General features: G+C 40.3%; 1 protein-coding gene across 2 annotated transcripts in view; it reads left to right on the top strand.

The window, feature by feature from the left end:
- AGTR1 (angiotensin II receptor type 1) overlaps positions 1 to 17,793 on the top strand; it is a 44,090-nt gene that overhangs the window by 24,162 nt on the left and 2,135 nt on the right. Inside the window, exon 1 of one of the 2 annotated variants that reach the window (XM_087430415.1) lies at positions 12,221 to 12,382. The exons of the other annotated variant lie outside the window; for it this stretch is intronic. The gene's annotated coding sequence lies outside the window, so the exon portion shown is untranslated. Of the gene's footprint in view, positions 1 to 12,220; positions 12,383 to 17,793 lie in introns of those variants that run through there. 2 annotated transcript variants of the gene reach the window in all.

The raw sequence follows: 17,793 nt of genomic DNA, 5'->3' as shown, positions 1-17,793 counted from the left end.
TTATTAGGGCTAGAATCCCAAGAAATGTATATGCCAGCCAAGTGTTAGTGTTCATCAGAAACACTCCATATTTATCCAGCATTGAGCCTGTGTAAGTCCCTCAGTCAATGTATGCACCCAATCAATAGCAGATATGTTCTCTTTATGCACTTTTTTGTGTGTTCCCAAACCTGCAGTGAATGAATTTAGAAAATAAATTAATTTCAAAAACACAAATATAGCCTTTTAACATAAACATGTAGATAATTTCATACTTGCATCATCAGACTTCACTTTAGAAACACTTTACTTGACAATGAAGCTTTCAAAAATAAATATTTTTCAGCACTTCCCAAAAATATTTTAAAATTTGACCTCATCACCTCATCACCAGGGCCATGGAGTCAGTGTGGCTCTATGAAATAGCGTCAGCCCCTTTCACTATTGATCACCTTTGGGGCACTAGGTGATATTTGTTGAATGAATGTTAAAATAATATGCAAAAATATCCAAATATCACAGATTCTGTGTTGTGTTCACCCATGTGGAGGCATCACATTAGTGAAATGCAGCAACAGCTCTCATAAACATAACAGTATCTTTAACAATATAGAAAAATGAAAAGGGAAAAATAAGTGGCTGGCAGGAACAATGAGGTGCGGAGGTGAAGCCCAGGATGCCCGTCCGAGACTCTTCTCAGACGCGAGGGGCTGCTCTCGTGCACACCCAGATGGGGCAGCCCGGCTGGATGAGAGCAGGGGTAGATAATTATCCATCCCACCCCATCTCTGTATTTTTCCACCACCAGCTCCAGCTCCCCGGTCAGGGATTGCTGTTGAATGTGGAAATGGAAGGGGGGATGTCTAACAGACGTATATTTTAAATATTTAGTGTAGTAAAAAATCTTGGAATGGGGGTCTGCAGCGTCTTGCCAGGCTTGGAGTCTGTTGTCTGAGTGGTAAAATTAGGTGGCTGGCCTGGATCCTAAGCTGTAAATTGGCAGCCCTCGGGGGCCAAATTTGATCAGCAAAAGAGTTCTGTTTAGTTCCACACAGTGTTGCTTTTTTTTCATTTGCATTACTTGAAAACATTTTAAAATAGAATATTTCACATAAAATCTTGAATTTCCAGCTTATCTTAAAAAATCAGCCTGCGTCTCCTCCGATCACAATTGGCACAATTGGCTGTAGCTGAGAAGTGACTCTCCCCACTCCCGCCTCCCCCGGGAAAGGGAAGAGTCTTCCATCCACCACCATGCCCACTGCACCCATCTCTGTTACTACCAACCCCTATAAGCATTGGACTGTGTGAACCCTGGAGCATGTAATTTCTAGAGACCATTCCAGCAATAAAATGTTATGAATCTCTGACTTAAGTTGTTTCAATAAAAGCAAAAGACTGTAGAGAATAATAGTTCAACTACATTATAGGTTAAAAATAGGCTTTGCTTGAGTAACCTGACAAGTAAAACACCATTTACAATATAGAAAGTGTACATGTTTACAGGGACAAAGGGCATACATATATATTCCCATATTTCTCTGAAGAAGGAGAGCAATAAATGTGACCCATAAATTTCCTTCTATAGCAGAAATTTCTGTGACTTCCTGATCCTCACTGAGATAAAGTTACTCTCCAAGCCTGAATCAAAAGTCTATAGTTGCAGAATGACTTTTTATGTAAAGAGAACATCTTAATCTGTTGGTGTACCATAAAGAAACCATGTAACTTATCTAGAGAATCGCTTTAAGCCTTTAATCGCTTTAAGCAATGATTTAAGCTGATCATTGACATGTATACAACCATGCCTACTGAAATAGACCAATTTCTAAACATATTTTCTCTGAATTGGAACTTCTTCATATCAAGATATCCAAAATTATTAGCATATTATGCTACTCTCACAAAGTTCTAATGAACTTCACAAATCTGCTTGCTCTATTCTGAGTACAAAAATATTTCGCCTAATTTGTTTTTCTATTTTATATAGTAATAAAGTAATACCAAAAATGTTATTACCATACAGTGTTGTATAATTATTAGAAAGTGAATCTCATGAAATCATATTAAAGAACAACAATTACCACATGTTAAGTCAGATAATTCAAGGAAGAGACTTATATGAATACTAGGAGAGCTGTTGGCTAAGAAATCTTTTTCTCTGAATCCTGCATTTTGAAGGAAATCCTTGCCATTTAATTAGTTGAGGTGTGATTCACCAACCAAAGGCTATAGTATGATATTTTTTTCCTCCTCCTACTTACAGTAATCTTAAAATCATCTGAGCTTTAGACGCTTTTACTTCTTCTTAAAAATGGATCTTTCATGGATCCTTTCATCGCTCTATGGGTGAATAGCAAAGTGGATCACCAGATTGTATTGTATCGACAGGGCTCCCAACATCCTTCCAATCTGGTTCTTGGCCATATGTAATCATGTGGCAAATTATACATATAAAAAGTAAAATTTTATGGGGTAATTTACTTAGTATTTGTGTGGGGACATATGAATATATATTGAGAATATAAATAAGATAGTAATAATAACATTTATTGAGTGTTTAATATATGGAAATCTTCTTCTCCCGTGTTTTATTTAACCCTCATATTAACAGTGTACAGTAAGTTTTTTCTTTTTTTGTGGAAGATTGGCCCTGAGCTAACATCTGTTGCCAATCTACCTCCATTTTTCCTTTTTCTCCCCAAAGCCCCAATAGATAGTTGTATGTCATAGTTGTACATCCTTCTAGTTGCTCTCTGTGGGACGCTGCCTCAGCACGGCTTGACAAGCAGTGTGTAGGTCCATGCCCAGGATCCGAACCCGAGAATCCCGGGCCACCGAAGCGAAGCGCACAAACTTAACCGCTACACCACCAGGCTGGCCCCAGTGTACAGTAAGTTTTTATCTCATTTTAAAGATGAAGAGACTAAGGCTCAAAGAGGCTGAGTAAATTAGCCAGTTACAAGATTAGTCAGATGCGGAGCCAGGATGGTAATTGACCTTCGTGACTGCAAAGAGAACGGCTCGTTCCTTTCCTTTCATGCCTGCCAGCAAACAGACTCTGCTAATGTTAATTAAATTAATGTTCTCTTTTCAGAACCTAAGTATGGAATATATGCCTCTTGATATATAGATTAGCTTTCCACTTCAGCCATGTATTAAACTTGTTTTTATGGTATATAGTCTATTCATACTGAATGTATATAATATACCATCTTTTGAGGAAATTACTGTAAACATATAATCTTACAACATTCTTCCAAGGGTAGAGGCTTTATAGCACCATTCTCATTTGTCAGATCAAAGTCCAGGGAAGGTTTAATGATTTGCCTAAGGTCTCAATTTCTAGAGAGTCAAAGAAAAAGCCCCCATGTCCTCCACCCCCCAGTTCTAGACTAGTGCCTGTTCTGAGTCTTTTTTCCTCTGCTAAATCCTGCAATGAACTGATTTCTACTCTTCAACTTCCTAAATTAGGTCGCTTTCTTACTCATGGCTTTAGTTTTACACATTAAAATTAGGCATCAGCATTTACCGTATCTTTTCCCTGCCAGGAAAGGCTGCCTGCATTTCTTGAAAACTCTGATGTTCTCAATGAAAAGACCTTGTCAATGACCTTGTTGGTCTCCCCAGAGGTGCACATCACGGCGTCAGACACCTCACTCACAGGCTGCCCATTTGGCATTAGAATACAGAACAGGCTGCGCTCTGTGATAAGTACAGTGGGGTTTTCCTGGTGAGAGAACAGAGCTCCTAATGGGAAACGGGGGAAGTATTTCCACAGAGTTAGCTGGTATTTCAGACACAACGGTGCTTTTCTTCTAGAATCACTCTGTAAGAAATCTGTAGGTAAGGGCCGGCCCTGTGGCTTGGCAGTTGGGTGCACGCGCTCCGCTGCTGGCGGCCCGGGTTGGGATCCCGGGTGCGCACCGACGCACCACTTCTCCGGCCATGCTGAGGCCGCATCCCACATACAGCAACTGGAAGGCTGTGCAACTATGACATACAACTATCTACTGGGGCTTTGGGGGAAAAAAATAAATAAATAAATAAATAAAAGAAATCTGTAGGTAAAATACCACAGAAATCAATAAACAATTAAAATTTTGGTCATAGAACTCTATTATTATTATTATTATTATTATTATTATTATTATTATTATTATTTAGAAACCCTTTTTCCAGAAATGTTCTTCTTTAGCTAAAAAAACAACTACTCAGTACCCTTATAAATCAGAACAGCAGTCAGGTAGAGGAGGCAAGAAACAGTCACTCAACAAGTAATGGAAACTCTCCGGTTGCCAAACTTCCAGAAACTCTCGTTGGTAACCAATGTGTTTATCCTCTCTCTTTCTCACTTTTCTCTACTTGGTTTAATTCTAATGAGAGCCTGATGACAGGTTACATTTAGTGTGTTGTTCCACAGAGAAAAGAAGCCTCATGTGAATGCAAAGTTGAATTTACATTCAAACATTGCAGAGTCATTTCAGACCCTGTGGTGCAGACTGAACCCCTCTGGCCCTCAGTCAGATTCCCGCAGGCAGTGTCTATGGCCCTGATGCCACCAGAGGGCAGGGTTTGACTTCTGGACATGGTGGCTTCCTCCCTCCACAGGCTTCCTTAGGACCACTCTAACAAATCCCCTGAAGACTTTATAATGAATCTAAGCTCAAATCCTCTCCTCTGGTGTACTTGTGCAGAATCCTGGAGGTCTGGAAAATGCTTAGAAAGGGTAATTTCTAGAATGATCTGACACAACAGATATTTAGTCTACTCACAATTTTAGAGCTCCTACTCAGTAGTACTCAACATGACTTTGCACATTTGAAGGTTACCCAACAGGATTTTATCTTTCAAGGGATCTGTAGTTGCCCTGGGAAGATAAGAATATAATATATGAAACAAAAACCACCAATAAAACACAGTATACAGTTAACTTATTCCATAAAAGATAAGAACTACAGATTATCAAGAATTTAAAAAAAAAAAAAGTAGGAACTAGAATGAAGTTTCTCAACAGCAGCCCTATTGACATCTTAGGCTAAGTAATTCTTTGTTGTGGGGGCCTGTCCTGTGCCTTGTAAGAGGATTAGCACTATCTCTGGTGTCTACCCACTAGACACTGGTAACAACCCCCTCCTCCCTCTCCCTCTGTTGTGAGAACCAAAAATGTCTCCAGACATTGCCAAATGTCCCTGGAGGGTGAAATTACCCTTGAACTGCAGTATGAAGAGATGACCTTACCAAAAAAAAAAAAAAAAAAAAAAGTGAGCCTTGAAACTTTAGAATGTTAAAAATGTAAAGACTTGCTCTTTAAGCCTCAGTTTCCTCATCTGAAGAATGGAATATGTTGCCTTCCTTCATAGGCCTCATATTAGTTTGCTAGGACTGCCATAACAAAATACCACCAACTTGCTTAAACAACAGAAATTCATTTTCTCAACAGTCCTAGAGGCTAGAAGTTCAAGAGCAAGGTGCTGGCAGGGCTGGTCTCTGGTGAGACCTCTCTTCCTGGCTTGCGGACAACCACCTTCTCACTGTCTTCACGTGGCTTTTCCTCCATGGGAGCACCTTCCTGGTGTGTCTTCCTTTTATAGAGACACCAACCATATTGGATTAGGGCCCCAACCTTATGACCTCATTTACCCCTAATTACCTCTTTAAAGGCCCTAATCTTCAAATACAGTCACATTGGGGATTAAGGCTTCAACCTATGAATTTGGGGAGGACACAATTCAGTCCATAACAGGGCTCTTGCAAAGATGAAAGCAATTAGCACAATTCTTAGCATATAGTCAGCATTCAATCAATAATAAATCATAAATGCTGCTATTGTTAATATTAAGCCACAATTATGAGTCCTCTTTGTGGATCAGATACCAGCAGAAACACAGAAGAGTATAAAACAATTGTACAGTAAATAAGCTCATTGCAACATCGTGTGTCACTTTGTGCTGGAGTTATGTAGCTGAAAAGTCTTAATTGACATTTTCCCCACTGACATAGCTAATCATTTCAAGGATGCTCAGTCCTCCTTTATATGAAGGTCAAAGGGCAGTAGATCCTGCATCCCCAGCATCTGATGAGCAGGTAATGGTCCAGAAATAAACTTTTAAGTGCTTTGGGGGACTTCTGTGTATAAACAAATTCTATGTAAATATTTTCCAAGAGAAGGCTTGAGAGTGATAATTCACTTTCACTCTCTTAATTTGATTTATAAGCTTCACCTCTCTTATAGGAGATAAGAATGAAAATAAATTGGGAAGAAAAAAGTTTCAAAGAGCCATTTTCTTCAGCTGGAACCGAGTAACTGCAGAAAAATTGCAGAGGAACATGGGCCTTCTTCCGCCAAAATATTTGTGTAGAAAAACTAGAGGGTGTTAGATATTTCTGCCACACTGGCTTATCATTTGAAATTTCTACTGGCTCAAGTGAAACTGTGCCGTCCTATTTCCTACTGTGGGGTTCCCTCCCTAACCACAGTTACTTTCGGATTGGAGGGTTGTAACTTTGAGGACAGAAACAGAGTCGGCTTAGTTGGCCGAGGAACAAGAGGAGAGTTTTAATATCTCCTGAAGAAAGGTGAGCACTAGCAGGGTCGTCATTAGAGCTGGTTCAGGCGAGTGGCGTCGACATCGGCAGTTGCTGACTTGAACTGTTTTGTGGTCGGTAATAAAAGTAGAAATCGCTTCCTGAAAGTGAAGGCGAGGAAAGGAGAAATTGCCATGATCAAGTTAAAACAAGAGGAAATAGCGTCTTGGTGTGGCACAGGGTGTTCAAAAATATTCTTGTCCTAAAAGAGTTGCCGCTGTGTGAGTCATGTGCCGCTTCCCTACGTAGCCCTTCTCTGTAGAAATGCTGCATTTCCACTTTGCAAAGCACGGGTGCATTTTACTTTACACTTAGAAGAGAAACCAACAATCGCAGGCAAAAGTGGTGCGTTATATTTTGCAGCTCTCTTGGAAAGAGTTCATTTTTTCCTCCTGCTCAGACGGCACACAAATCTTGGGACCATATTTTAGTTTCAAATCTGCTGTGTGACATCTGGTAACTCATTTATTGCTAATGAAGTTTTCACGGGAAGCGGCAGTCACCGGAATCTCGTCGTGTTTTTCAGTTGGCAAAGTGTTGTTTACCTTTTACTGGCCCAGCATCCGTGCCTCTTATCACACACTGTTTAATTAGAAGACACAAGTAGCCCCACGTAGAAAATGAATGGAGTGGTAAGTAATAGTAGAGAGAATGGTCCAAACTTTGTATTATAAGCAGTGGGGTAGTATCATTGTAATTTATATTTTAAAATTATATAGTTATTCAAGAGAATGATTAGAGCTGGCAAAACAGTCCGGTCCAGGCAGCTTATGAACAGCGGCTTTCAGTCTTCCTCTCTGAGCCTTTCCACCTCTTTCTGGGACTTTAGCTTCTTCCACTTCCAGTACCACGTGCAGTTTCCCAATCCCTCTTATCCAAATTTGCTTGCGGGGGGGGGGGGGGTGGGGGGGGGAATTAGTCATTTACACCATAGTATGAATTTAATAACACTAACAAAAGTCTCAGAGCTACAGGATCTCATAGCATCTCCACATACATGACCTCATTCGATGTTCCCAACAATGCTGTGAGCCAGACTGGACAGATATTTTTTACTTCATCATTATCACGAACTTCAATATCATTATCATTTTCCAGATGAAGAAAATGAGTCACAGGTTAAGTGAAAAGCTGAAGACCCCACAGCTCCTAGGAAGGAAATCATGAACCTGATTCAGATCTTTGGGTTTCCATCACCATGCTCTTGTACTCCCTCACATCTGGCTCTCACCTGAGTCGGTGTGTCTCCTCCCTCAGGGAGACCTTGGTTCTAGTGGAGCCATGGAGGTGGGTATCGCCCATCCCACCCCAGTTAAAGAAATATCAGACATCTGTGAGTAGGTGCACGGGGTATTTTACCAGATGGCATCCTGGTGGGCATCCCTTAGTCCTGAATGTTTGAAAGAAATACACAGTTTAATGAGTAATTCTCAAGCTGTACTTGGGAGTTTGTTGTATTTCAGGCTTTGATGCCTCAGAAGGGCCAAAGGAAAACATTTTGGCTGAGGGCACTTTTGTTGTTTGTTGGATTTGGTTTTGCCTATTAATCATGATTATCAGCATATAAGCCAGAGTTGCAAATTAAGATGCCAGTAAGGCAGTGATTTTAAAACATTACTGCACATCAGAATCACCTGGAGGGCTCGATGAACACGCTCCCGAGTTTCTGAGCCAGTAGGTCGGGGTGGGGCCTGAGATTTGAACTCCTAAGGAATTCTGGGGTGATGCTGACGCTGCTGACGCAGGGACCACACTCCCAGAACCGTTGCTGGGAGGGCTAGGTAGGTGGCGTACGTGAGGGGCGCACCTAAGGCTGTGCTGTCCGGTCCAGGCAGCCCCGAGGGATGACTGAGCACTTGAAGTGCGGCTAGCTTCAGCTGAGATGTGCTGGAAACATAAATTACACTCCAGATTTTGAAGACTTGGTACAAAAAAAAGTAAAATATCTCAATTTTGATATTGATTGCATGTTGAAATGACAATATTTTGGATGTATTGGGTTAAATAAAATACATTATCAAAATTAATTTCACTCATTTCTTTTTACTTTTTCATGTAGCTATTAGGAAAATTTTAATTACATATGTGGCTCACATTATATTTCTTTTGAGCAGCACTGACCTAAAGAATCAGAAAATAGAGAATTGGTGGGATTAGTGAACTACAGAGGATTCAAATCCCGAAAGCTGTAAACACTTTGGGGGCCAAAGAAAATATATCTGTTGGTTAGATTTAGCCTGAGGACCCCACTTGGTAGCCAAACATTTGCTGTCACGAGTATTAAATGTAGAAGCTCCACAACATCTACCGTTTTACCTTCCTCTCAGCATTAATCAAGCGCCTTGTTATAATTCTTGAAACAGAAGTATTAGATTACAATAATGAAAAATATTTCTGCTGAATTTCTGAATGAAAAAAATCCATTAATCTTTTGAAGTTCTGAGCTTTCTTTCGCTAAATTCACTTCACTTATCCTTGCATTATAGAAAGGTTATATTTTCAAACTGCTTTTATGTCTTCCAAAAACCTCACTTTTTACCTTGAACAATCTATGAAATAGAGGTGAGAACAGGTGTTGGTATTCCCATTCTAAATATTTCGTAATACTTAAGGAATAACAAAGTAAGAGGTTAAATTTCCTGCATATGACTGTGTCGCTGGTTGGTGACAGAGCAGGCTCTTGGACAGGACTCTAGTCTAGTGCTTTCTCTGCCAGACTGTTTGCTCTTTCTTAGTTTTCACAGCATTTCAATGTAAGAAAAATAAAAGCATATAAAACTGCTTGAAAAAAATGTAACTCTAGGATAAAATCACACAAGCGTTATCCTTACAGAATTCATTTTCTTAGGACAAAAGTCCATTTAGCTCTTCAAAACATTGACTCATATAATAATTCAAAGTATTATACTAAATAATATATTACTGTGAGGTTCTTTTATAATACTCTGCCCTCACCTCTCTGTTTTTATCTGGGCAACTGAACCATGTTAACTATTTGCTAAACTTTAAAAAGTTGTGTTTTCCCCAGAAAGAATCTGAGAGTAGGTTCATTTTGTATGAGTTATTTTAACAATAATACATTGTGTCACCTTTTCCACAGGCCGATGCAATCTGGACTCCTAACTGCAGGGCGTACTTTTAACTTAGATGTGTAGCCAGGAGCCAGTCTGTATTTACTCTTCACCCAGTATTGCCCAGGCCTAGCACGGGGATGCCTGAGAGGCGCACAGTCTTGGGCCATAAATGGAGTGCAACCAGGTAGTCTAGATAGGGCCCAAACCTATAACCTCGACCTCATTAACCTAGGGTCACAACCACTATCCACATGCTGTGCAGCGGAAACATTTTTTTGAGTAGATAGTTAATCTAAAAACGGGAAAAACCACTGTCACTATAATGTAGTAATCTTATGTGGAGTTTCGTTAGTCACCTTTGGTCAAATGTAAAATTCTTTTCATTTTGTTTTTAATAAAAAGAGTTTTTGTATATATTATAGAATGTTAAATCATTGTGGCATTAATGATACCTATATTGATAGACAGAGAGTGGGCTGAGTTAGTGATTTATCAGGTCATTTGTATTTGTCAAACCATTATTTCCCTTGTCTTCAAAAGATGTATACCTATTCAAAAGCAAGATGGTGAAATTTCAGCGTTGCAGGAGATTTCTTTAAGCATGTACCAGCTCCCTGAGGAGGCAGAGGTCTGGAGAAGCTGAGTGACTGGTTCAAGGTCACTCACTAGTGAGTGGGAAAGCCAAAATTAGAACCCCAGTCTCCTTACACACTGTGCAGGACTGCTTTGTAGGCTGTCAGTCAAACAACATTCCTACTGCAATCAGGACGTTGAGCAATTGAGGGAAACATGCACAATACACTGAATAGTTAATCCTTCCAGCTTCCTTTAAAATTTATTGTTATGTGATTTGTATAATGTAAAAACTTTAATCTGAAGTGAAATTGCCATGTGGCCAATAATCTCTAACATAAAACTCATAATACATATAAATTCTATAGTATTATAATTTCTTAAGAGTAAAAATTAATCAGTGCTTCCTTTCCTGCCTAATAACTTTATTCATACTCCTTAAAGTGGAATTTGAAATGAGATAAGCAGTTTCTGCTGCTGACTTAAACTCTCAAAGACAAAATGAGGAGTGACTTCCCACATGAAATCGGGGGTTTTGCTCACAAGTTGAATTAAGCAGCTGTTGTTGACTAAGATGCCCACATAGACACTGCCTTTTTCATCTGTTGAGAAAGAAAAGCTTGTGAACAGTCTCCAAGAGCCATGTTATTAAAAATGATGTTTCCTCCCCCTTGATGGCCAAGATGCTGATCCTCTGAAATGTGGTTATGATTCCCTCAGGGAAATTCTGAGTCCATAAGTTTAAGGAATCTGGAAGTGTAAGAGGACAGGAGTTCATTTATATACAAATTTTCTTTCAAGTTAGGTTTTATGTTCCTTTTCTCGTAGTCTCTGGAGCACTGCTCTTTCTAGGCTCACTGGAAAGCCTTCCATGACCCTCTATGTAACATAACGAGAATATTTCCTGCTAACACCAACATGTCAAAGGAAGATTTTTAAGCACATGATTAGACTTAATCATATATCTTTCATCCCTACCTGTTTCTCTTTTCTTTTTGAAATTAAAAAAAATCACACAACAACAACAGCCAAGAGTTTAGCATAGCAAAGAGCAGGAGGAAATACAGGCATGAAGGGAGTTGTTCGGGGGGCTTGGAGTTGTCACCACAACTGAGTTGTTTAAACTGTGGTTTACGACAAGTAGGAGCTTCTGGAGTGGAGAGAAATGTAATTGTAGTTTAGTGTTACATTTTTCGATATTAAAGTATTGAATAATTTCCAAGAAACAAAAATTTATCATTAACATTTTACTTTCCTTGAAGTGTATACCCTAACTTGGAAGGAACATCTGAATTTCCTTTCATAAAGCTGAGTTCTTCAGGTTCTTGGGCTATTTTGGATGAAGCAAAGGAGAGGGCTAGTTGAGGATGCCAGAAGGTTTAACCACCGCAGTTGGTTACAATTGGTATGTGCAGAAATAAGAAAGCAGCTTATGCTGTCTTCACTTCTCATGAGGGCAGGCCACGGTGGGTGATACTGACTTGGGAAGAGGGCCAGAAACCACTATTCACCACTTAGACATGTCACACAGCCATTCATTAAGTTTGAGAAAATTAAATCTTAAGTACTTAATTAGTATGGTATTAATAATTTTAATAAAATGTTTTTTGTATTAAGAGAAACATTCATCCAGGAATTGCAGAGGTGAACAAAATCATCTCCAAGGAAAATATTTAACATAGAGAAGTTAGGCTAGGATTGTCAATCGAGAACATGGCATTCTTCTGTGCATCTGATTTGAAAGCAATTCTGGTCACTTGCCCCATGGTGCCAGGCTCTCTGCTGTGCTCCCTTCTTCATGGCTGCCAGGCTACCAGCATGGAGGAGAGTGTACCTAGAAAGGCTTGGATGCTTCATCAAAGGGTATGATGGGAGGAGAGGGTAAAGAGGGGCAAAGCTATAATCCAAAGCTTATTGGTCCAAGCAACTTAACTATTGTCTCCAAATAATGTATAGGGCAACTTCCAGTCAAGATGAAGACAATGGACTAAGCCAGTCATGGACATTACCCTTCTGTCTCTAAACACGTAGAATATCACATCACAGCTCTGAATAAGAATTGAGACCACATGGGCCAGAGAAGAACCAACACCAGATACACAACTGAGATAATGTTCTAATGACTTTACCAGGATGGAAGTCAAGACCATTAGACTCATGTCCTGAAGGTAATTGAAATCAGTTCCTGGTTCAAACCAGGAACTGGAAAATTACTGCCTATTGTGACCAAAGACTAGATAACTTCTGTAGACCAGCACAAATTTGAGAACGGGTAGAGGGCCTAGTCTGCAGTGTCTGCAGACAAAGTATGAGGTTGGAAACTAGGCCAAGAGTTGGCACTGAAAACTTTTCCAGATCAAGTGAGTGTTGTATGCCCAAGCAGAAATTTCACAGGCTACCACCATCCAGACACTCAGGCTTGCTAAGAAAGTTAATTCCCACTACAGATGAACTCACAATCAAAGATTACAAAACCCAAGATGAAGGTGAATGCCAACAAAGAGTGTCCACAGATGAAACACATAGAATTTATACCTGAAGAACTACAAACAGTAAAGCAATTGGATAGGGGGCTCTTAACATACAGATGTTCAAAATGGTTAAGGAGATAAGGGTAAAAATAAACCCATAAAATAAAAACAGAAGGTTAAGATATAAGAACATATGGATTTTGGGGGGGGGGAATAGAAACCCTAAAAATTTTAGTGTCAACATCTATGAGTCAATGAATTCACAAATAGATACTAACAGTTTTTTCCTGGAGAATACTTCATTCATTACTTGGGAGAAAAACACACAGGAGAAGGAAAAGTTGCTTTCTAAAGTCTGAATTATGAAATAGGAGCAATAAAGAGAACGATTTTTGAACAGGCTGATTTATTGAGCTAGAAGCGAGACTAGAAGCGAATGACCTAGAGACACTGGCCTACTCTTTTTGATATTTGAGAAAGATACTTTGATGGAAGATTATTCTAAAATATAATTACTTGGTCTTTAGTTCTCTCTTTATTTTTTTTTTCTTTAGATTGCAAACTCATTAAAAAAGGAGCTTGTAATGAACAATTTAATTAGATTGGTTTTGGCTTGCCTAAAAGCTTAAAAGAAGAATTAATATTCTAATCAAAAGTCTGGGGGAAATATTCTTAGAATTAAAAAAGAAAGTAAGTCTTCTCTCTTCGGCTTGTGTCTAAGAACCAGGGAGGCTGTCAAGGAGTACAAGGTAACTCCTACGAAGGCAGGCAGTGGAGAAATGTGGTGTGGCCACCAGTGCCAATCTTGTGTTTGCGGCAGACTGAAAGTTCCCACCTGACTCATGGCAAATTTATTCAGCTGCTTGAGATTATTTTTACTCATACTTTGAATGAACAACAGCTTGGTATTTTCAGCCTTTTAATGGCAAGGGAAAGAGCTTACCAATGATAAACCTATTTTTTGCCTCTCATGCTTTTTTGACCCATGGCTGAGTCAGCGCTTGCCTTGCATTCAAAAAATAATGGTAAAGATTCAAATAAAACACATTTATTAAACACTTGCTATTTGAAAGATATGCCTGATGCTCTTTCATGTTATCTCATTTAACTCCTATGATAATCATGTGCAGAAAGAATCACTGCTCCCATTTCTTAGAGATAAGGAAACTGAGATTCCCGTTCAGAGAAATGGGGTGACAACTACCCAGAGCCACACAGATTTGTAAGTGGCAAAGGAAGATTCCATTACAAGTATTTGACTCCAAATCCCATCTTCTTCCCCCAAGAGGAAACGGTGCTGTGGAATTCACATAAGCCACAGAGCCTGGGCAAAAGTTACGGTGAGACCCAGAAACAGGGAGAGGTGGGATCCTCCTGTGTTTTTCATCATTAGCCTACCTGCCTGTAACGCTGCTGGGAGAAGCAGCAGGGTGAAAGGGAAATGTAGCTGCTTTCTGGGACTCACAAGTTTGGTGTTCCTAGTAGATCGCATCTCTCTCTCTCCTGCAGCTCCTCACCCAAACAGCATCCTTCCAGCTTCAAAGAGAATAGATCCCCACTCCTTCCCACTCATTTATCATCAGTCTAAGGTGGCTGCCAATCATGACAGTCCCATTTTCCCTCTTTCCTGAGAAGCAAGTTTCTCTAGGGAAGCCTATCCGTGGCAACAGAGCAGACCGGAGATTGGTATTTCTTGCACACCAGCATGGCCTGTGTCACCCTCCCATCCGGTGCACATTCAGACCCCACACCCCTGCCCAGAGGGCTGTGTAGTATCTGTGAATTTACTACAGCAGTTTCCCATGGATGATGCTGCAGAGATTTGTAAGGAGGGAGAAGTTCAATGACAACACAATCTCTACCCCACCTTAGCTGACCAGCTGGGTGCCTGTAAGTTCTAGCCACTCTGTTTCCCATACTTATTCCAAAGTCCAAGTGCCATCCTCTCTGGGAAGTGTTCCTGAGCACCCCCTACCCCACCACCACCCCCCACCAAGCTCGGTCAATGATAAACACAGCACGTTCCACATGACTCTAGCATGGTATAGTATTCAAGACACTGGAGACAATTCTGTCTTTAAGGCTCCTGTCCCCCTAGCTAGACTCAGATGCCTGAAAGGAAGAGGACCGTGACTTTATTCACTTTGCATCCCTGACCCCAGCTCATAATCATAATGCATATGGGATGAATGGATGCTTGCCTGCTGAATGTACTGTTTGCATTTCTGCTTCCCTGCCCTTGTTCCTGCTGTTTCCATCACCTAAAATTCCTCTCCCCCTTTCCTCCACCCTCCAAGTATGAGAAAATTTGTTTCCTTACTAGGTAGGAAGTCTTCTTCTAATTAGTATATGCAGTGCTATGTCCAGAGTTTCTCAGGTGATATACTCATTAATATAATAAATACCTCACTAACATTTCCAGGGATGTTCCCCTAGTTGTTCAGAGCAAGCTTTTACATATTAAATATTAGTCAGTATGGATCAATGGGAATTGAAGAAGAGGCTGACCTTAGATTGTGAAGGAATTGAAGTCCAAAACTATGTTTATAAATTGGCCCTTTCAAATGCAAACTCTTTCCCATAGAAATTCTTTTATAAATGATGGTTACAGTTCCAGCCTAGTCAGTAAAATTCAACTCACTCTAGATATAGGATTAACGGAACCAGCCTGAGCCCTGTGCCCTCAAAGTACAATCAAGAGAGAAAAGAGGAAAGAGGGGAGACTTTGCTCCCTGCTCTCAGGCACCCACGCTCAGGGCACCTAAGGGATCCTAATGCGTCAGGTTTATTCCTCCCCGTCTTTTAGTGCACTTGTGCCCAAGCTGAAACAAATATTTACCTCTGCCCTAGTTTTCAGTTATGGAGTTTACCCAGGCCACTTTTAATCTTTAAGATTCTTTAACCTTGACATTTCCAATTTTTTCCTAAGCAAAATCCAACTGATCTCAACTAGATGTTAGAACAAGAGCAAATAAGTAAATTAATCCACATTAAGGTGTAAATGACTGCTCGCCCAGAAACTTTTTATGAAGTATTTAATTTTTAATAGACAATATTTGTTTACCTAAATGAATTTATACTTATAAATTGGCATAATTTCAGTAACTATAATGAAATGAACTGAAATATCAGCAAAGTGTAGGGAAATCCTTTTGGTGAAGAAGAAATAGGTCATACCTCCCTGAGAGCCTAGCTCCAGCATGTATTAAATTATTCCTTCTTTTCATCTTCTGTTTTGTAAACCACAGATTTCTAAAAGTGCCAAGGGTTTTTTCGTCTGTTTGTTTGGGTTTGGTTTTGGTTTTGTTTGCTTCTTCAAGGGGAGGCCCAGGTTGACACTAAGAATTTTCTGTTAGATTCTTTGGGGAGCAGAATGTAAATGGATTTCATTAGCCTGATAGAAATTAGTCTCAATGCTCTATACTCTGAGCTTTTAAATTATATGCTGTTCACTGATGCATTTGCCCACTCGCTCTGACATTTATCATCTGCCTCCTGGACTGTGCGGGACCTACACTAGTAAAAAGATGATTCCAAACAGGCCCTGCTCTAAGCAGCTAACAAACCGTGGAGAAGACAGATATGTCAACAGACCATTGTAATATAGTGTCAAAACCTGCATCCAGAGTGCCAAAGTGGCTCAGAAAATGGAACAGCCAATTGCCCAGAAAAGTCAGGAAGGCTCCACAGAGGATGTGGCATTTGCAGTAGATAATGCCTGTTTGTGGATGCTGATGCCCCCACAAATGAAGAGAGAAGACAGGGATTTAGATTATATAAAGCTGAGTACAAAAGGAGAAGGTGGTGAGGACGTGGAGCCAGCAGCGTGGGAGGGAAGAATAACCGCCTCCTTGGGCAGGCAAAGAGGCCGCTTAAGAACCCTTTTCTTCCCAGTGTTTCCTCGTAAAACCTGGCTGCTTGAGTCTCATCCCTGTCAGCACCACTTTGCACCAGGGTGGACACAACCTCGGGCGCGTGTGTTCAGCCAGCTCTCCCGGATGCCAGGCACAGCTCTCCTGGGCAGACTAGTGCTGTCTTATTCCTGTTCCTCTTCTTGCCCAGGGCCCTTTGCGTGAGGGGAAAGCACAGCCGTGCTCATTCACTAGGGCCCTGATCCTGGTGCAGCAATAGGATCTTTAGCCGGCACCACTGCCCTGCTTGCCGGCCTTGCCTAGGCCCACTGCTGACCTTCACCTCAGAGCATGTCTGTGCCACAGCCTGGGATGTCACCCTCACAGCATCTTCAGCCTCCCTCCCCAGGCTTTTCTGATGGCCTCTTGTCTAGGGCAGAATATGTTGATTTCCTAAATCACATAAATAAATAGCGTGATTGTTGATTATATAAAATATTGGAGCAAATATTTGCAGAAGTCTTTATGGAGCTCATTCCTGAACATCTGATTCTTCCTAAAATCCTAAAGGATTGTTGCTATCTCAAGCCCCCCACAAAAGACATGTTTTATTGGTAATCCTGACCTAATCTATTCATTTGACATCCTTGTTATACAAATGGTTAATCTCAGAGCTGGCTGGCGGGCACAAACGTTAGGAGATCTGGGCCCTTTTGCTAGCCTGAGTTGGAAGTTAAAGAACAAGTGGCTACTGCCTGTAGCAGCCTGGCAAAGCACGGACAGAATGCTATTCCCCAAAGTCTTGAGCCTCCCTCTTATTCCCTTTTAAAACAATTCCCACCATGACCAATTCCTCAGTAACCTAGAGGCAGCTATTCTGCCCACTTCAGGGAAGATGCTGATAATTTTTATACCTGAGTAAAGATTGTGAGATGAAAGAAATGGTTTAAAGAATACGATACGGATGTGTCATGCTTCTGAGGTTAAAGACAAATTAATTAGCCTTGCTTACCTCAGGAAAAACTCAAGTCTTTCTGAATAACGAATTTAATTCAATAGTGTTTTCTGAGATTTAGATTATGTTTTTTAATCAATTTGGAAGCTAGAATTTACTTCTAGAAAAAAATGCAAAGGGCCTAGATAAGTTTATTCTCATAGGACCCCACTTCCATTTGTCTGGAGGATATTTATCACTTCCTAGAAAAGCAACATGCTGTAAAAATTAATTTAAATGTGGCTTATCACATTTAAACTTCA

This window comes from Ceratotherium simum, chromosome 5 (assembly GCF_057802395.1).
Source record: "Ceratotherium simum simum isolate JZ-2026a chromosome 5, ASM5780239v1, whole genome shotgun sequence".
Classification (NCBI taxonomy): Eukaryota; Metazoa; Chordata; class Mammalia; order Perissodactyla; family Rhinocerotidae; genus Ceratotherium; species Ceratotherium simum.
Note: the sequence above shows the minus strand (reverse complement) of the source record. Positions and strands in the feature narration are given on the sequence as shown.